At 39.1% G+C, this 5,014-nt stretch overlaps 1 pseudogene; it reads left to right on the top strand.

The window, feature by feature from the left end:
• The first annotated feature begins 3,416 nt into the window (after window positions 1-3,416).
• On the top strand, window positions 3,417-4,308 carry LOC129639903 (histone H3.3A-like; annotated as a pseudogene).
• Window positions 4,309-5,014: the final 706 nt, after the last annotated feature.

Raw genomic sequence — 5,014 nt, 5'->3', positions numbered from 1 at the left:
CTATAAACAATGTTCTAATCTCACAAAGACAATAAGGCATGCCACAAAAACTCCCAAGGCCTAGAAGTCACCCAGATGAGAAAGGTTTGTGTCAGAAGTTAATTTAAAATTCTAAAAAGGGCTTAAAATCATTTATTCTAATTGCTCAGTGTCTCTTTCCCAGAACGGAAATGACCTAACTCAAGGACATAAAAACTGATCATGGCCTTTTGCAAAGCTGACAGAGACATGACAAAAATTAAGCTGTAGAAATGCATTAATACTTCTGAAATAAACGTGTAATTGCTTACCTCCATGTAGTTTAAGTGCATGGACTAAACATGCAATAATTCATCATACATATCTATCATTACAAAGGTGTATCACAAATCAACTTTAAGCAAGTGATGTAAAAATGAGATTTATATTTAATGCACTATTGTAAATTGTACCAACTGCCAGTGTTAACACTGGCAGCATAAGATGCCAAAAAAGCTTTTAAATGCCTGGAAGGAGGATGCTTTCCAAAACTGTTAGGAAAAAAATAAAAAATAAATAAAAGGAATTGAGAAGAGGTGGGGGCAGGGAACCTTCTTCTTGTCATTTAATATTCTGGAGTAAGACCATAAAGGGTACTCAGAAATAAAGAAAACAGAGCTTTGAGCTTCTCAATCAAGGGCCAAAGAAAACAGTCCTTCCTTTCTCTTCTTTGCAATTCATCAGTACAACACAGAGGTGTGGCTGAGATAAATCACTCCAGCTTTCAGGCTCTGCAAGTGGCAACCTCAAGTACATTAGCTCATTTTCAGATGATATTACAGTTTACTTTTAAAACAACAACAATGAAAGTTGATCCCTAAGAATACCTGTCTTCATGTGAGCAATTATTGAATTTCACAGTCTCATAAGAAAACATAATCTGTAGTAATGTATCTAATGATCTCTAGTGACCTACCACCGTCTACAAATTTTAAGGAAGCTCAATAAAATAATCTTGGACGTGACTACAAACAAAAATGTCTATTGTGTGAGTGTTAAGTCTCTTCAGTCATGTCTGACTCTTTGTGACCCCATGGACCGTAGCCCACCAGGCTCCTCTGTCCATGAGATTTCCCAGGTAAGAATACTCGAGTGAGTTGCCATTTCCTTCTCCAGGGGATCTTCCTGACCCAGAGATCAAACTCATGTCCCCTAAGTCTGCTACATTGGTAGGCGGGTTCTTTACCACTAGCACCATCTGGGAAGTCCAAAAATGTCTATTATGTCCTCTTTAACTTGTAATTTGACATTTTATAACATTGCTAAATTATTTCAACATATTTTAAAGGCCCAGGACATTGAATTGTTCAAATGTCATTGCCAATGAAAACATGGAAGACCAACTCATCTTTTTCAAGAAATTAAAAATAGTAAAAACTAGGGTTCAAGTTTCAGTCTGGCTGAGTTCAAAATCTGGCTTCTTAATTTACTAATTTTATGACCCTAACCTCTCTACACTTTAGTTTTCTCACCTATAAAAAGGAAAAAAAAAAAAATAATCCTCTGTGTAATGCTGTCTTGGGGATTCAGAGGGATAATTTACAGCGTGTTTTGCATGATTTGCGACACAAAGAAATGAACAAATGATTACTGTAATTCTGAGGAGATAAAAGATGTTTAGAATACCATAATTTGAATACCTATAAACATGACAGCTTTTATATACTACCTTGGTCTCAGGAAACATTTAAGGTAGCCTACAAAGATATTTGAAATACAAAGTCACTAAATCAAAATGTGAACACAAAAAGACAGTAAAAAAGATAAGATTAATTTTAAAGGGGAAAAATGTCAGAAAAGATGAGCTTCAACAGTTTTATACAGTATGATTCCTAAGATAGAACAATTACTTAGGAAAATAAACCAATAATTAGCTGACACTAAAACAAAACAGGAATTTTTTTTTCAAGAGTCTTCTAAAAGAGGACAACAAAGAATGAAAACTATCTTCAACAATATCCTTACAACAGATAAATTTCACAGACTTTCTCAGTACAGACTCCCCACCAAATTGCAGTGACAGATTTTTTAAATAAAATCAGAAATCCCATACTAAGCAACCAGACGTACTTTTTGAATTTGATAAATTAATTACATAATAGACTTTGTGCTGGGTTTGCAAAGAATTCCCCTACGGCACTATTCCTATGTAAAACAGAGTAATGAATCTCACCTCACACAAAGCCCACCACCCTCTGTACTCATCTTTCTGGAAGAGGGGGCACTCATGGAGAAAGGAGAAAGCAGGTGCTTTTGCCATTAAATAGTTTAAATGAGAGGAGATATCTCTGTGAGGGAGGCAAATATCATGCCAGGGATCACGGTTGTAAGAACTCTGTTGAATTTAAGCTTTGTCACTTCACCATGGTTGTTAAACTCTGCTTTCTCTTAGGAAGTAATATCAAAACTCCGAAAATGAAAGGGGCAACAAATTAGGAAGACTGCCTTCCCCAGCACTGCCAGTCTGGAAAGGAGGAAAGAAGAGAAGGGGAAGAAAGGGGGAATCCTGAGGAGTAGATACTGAAATAGTTAGTCCTCAGGGTCCCTCCCGTAATTCCTGGTCAACGGCATGCCAATGCCAAAGAAAAAAGAAAAGAAAAGTAGAGCTACTTCATAGACAGAGAGTAATATCTGACCTTTACTGAGTGCTAATTGAACGCTTTAAGCTAAGTATACCATTTCAAGCTCATAACAACCTTATGAAAGTGTGAAAGTGAAAGTGTTAGTCACTCAGTCATATCTGACTCTTTGCAACCCCCATGGACTGTAGTCCACCAGGCTCCTCTGTCCATGGAATTCTCCAGGCAAGAATACTGGAACAGTTTGCCATTCCCTTCTCCAGGGGATCTTCCCAATCCACGGATAGAACCTGGGTCTCCTGCATTGCGGGCAGATTCTTTACCATCTGAGCCACCAGGGAAACCCAACCACCTTAAGAGGGAAGTACTATTATTATTATTACCTTTCTGCTTTTGACACGAAAGTCAAATCTTTTGCTAGCACTTCCACACAGCTTGCAAATGGCAAAACCAAGAGTCAACACCAGACTAGTAAGACTAACCCCAAAGCTCTCTCATAAAGCTTCCCATCAGATGAAAACTCCACTCACACACGTGACCCAGTATCTCACCATCTAAGTTAGCTTTGAACTTTAAAGAGCTAACTGCCCCATCACTGAGGGAAAGCATTAAGGTCACTGTAAATAAGAAACTGCAATTATTCATTTCTTTCCATAAAATATGACATTTTATAAAGCTCTTAATCACTGGGCTAGTGATTCAAAATTTCATTCTCTAAATTTAAGGGCACTTTAGGTACCATGTAAAATGTTAAGCAAAAGCCAAACATCATCTTAAAGGCTGCAAAATCCTCCTAGTTAACCTATGGTCTCAGAATAATCTACATAGGCAGAGCGGTTTGGTCGTTCGTTGGAAGGAGCTTTTCCCGTGTTTCAGCTACTGTGGCTCTTTGGGCAGCAGCGGCGGCGCGGTGGTCGAAGAAGCAGCCTAAAACTTTGGCGTTAGGCAAAAGAAAATGGCCCAAACCAAGCAGACTGCTCGTAAGTCAATGGGTGGGAAAGCGGCCCGCAAGCAGCTGGCGACCAAAGCGGCCAGGAAAAGCGCCCCTTCTACTGGCGGGGTAAAAAAAACCTCATCGCTACAGGCCCGGGACTGTTGAGCTTCGAGAAATCCGTCGTTACCAGAAATCCACCGAGCTTCTGATCCGGAAACTGCCTTTCCAGAGGTTGGTGAGGGAGGTCGCCCAGGATTTCAAAACCGACTTGAGGTTCCAGAGTGCCGCCATCGGCGCGCTGCAGGAGGCTAGCGAAGCGTACCTGGTGGGTTTGTTTGAAGATACTAATCTGTGTGCCATCCACGCTAAGAGAGTCACCATCATGCCCAAAGACATCCAGTTGGCTCGCCGGATACGGGGAGAGAGAGCTTAAGTGAATGTAGTTTTTATGGTGTTTTGTAGTAAATTCTGTAAAATACTTCGGTTTAATTTGTGACTTTTTTGTAAGAAATTGTTTATAATATGTTGCATTTGTACTTAAGTCATTCCATCTTTCACTCAGGATGAATGCGAAAAGTGACTGTTCACAGACCTCAGTGATGTGAGTACTGTTGCTCAGGAGTGACAAGTTGCTAATATGCAGAAGGGATGGGTGATATTTCTTGCTTCTCATGATGCATGTTTCTGTATGTTAATGACTTGTTGGGTAGCTATTAAGGTACTAGAATTGATAAATGTGTACAGGGTCCTTTTGCAATAAAACTGGTTATGACTTGATCCAAGTGTTTAACAACTGGGGCTGTTAAATCTGACCATACATCACTGTGATAGAATGTGGGCTTTTTCAAGACTTTGTGCTGGGTTTGCAAAGAATTCCCCCACGGCACTATTCCTATGTAAAACAGAGTAATGAATCTCACCTCACACAAAGCCCACCACCCTCTGTACTCATCTTTCTGGAAGAGGGGGCACTCATGGAGAAAGGAGAAAGCAGGTGCAGTGTAACTTACAGTTTCCTTAAAAAAAAAAAAGTAAACCTGGCAGCTATAGAATACACTATGTGCATTTATAATAGCTATTTTATATATTGTAGTGTCAACATTTTTAAATTAAATGTTTTACATTGACATGTGGTGGGGAGTGTTGTTTTTAAGGTGTGTAATTTAGAGCTCCTGAGTAGACTGCACTTGTTTATGTAGTAAAATGCTTTGCGCGTTATACCTTGCATAAGTCCTCATTCTACCACATGTTAAACTAACCTTCTAGCTGATAATGCAGACACTAACGGGGAGGGGGATTTATTTATAAGGGCTCTAGACTATAATACAAGTTATTCACACCAGCATCATCTGTTACTAATATAGTAGTTAGCCCAGCTTTTCTTTATGTTGTGATTGGTCTCATAACTAGGTTGAACTTTTCTCTACCAAGGGGAACAATACAGAACTTTTTTTCCTTGTGGGGTTTGTATTATAACTGTTAG

This window comes from Bubalus kerabau, chromosome 1 (genome assembly GCF_029407905.1).
Source record: "Bubalus kerabau isolate K-KA32 ecotype Philippines breed swamp buffalo chromosome 1, PCC_UOA_SB_1v2, whole genome shotgun sequence".
In the NCBI taxonomy this organism is placed as follows: domain Eukaryota; kingdom Metazoa; phylum Chordata; class Mammalia; order Artiodactyla; family Bovidae; genus Bubalus; species Bubalus kerabau.
This window is presented reverse-complemented; position numbering and strand designations above follow the sequence as displayed.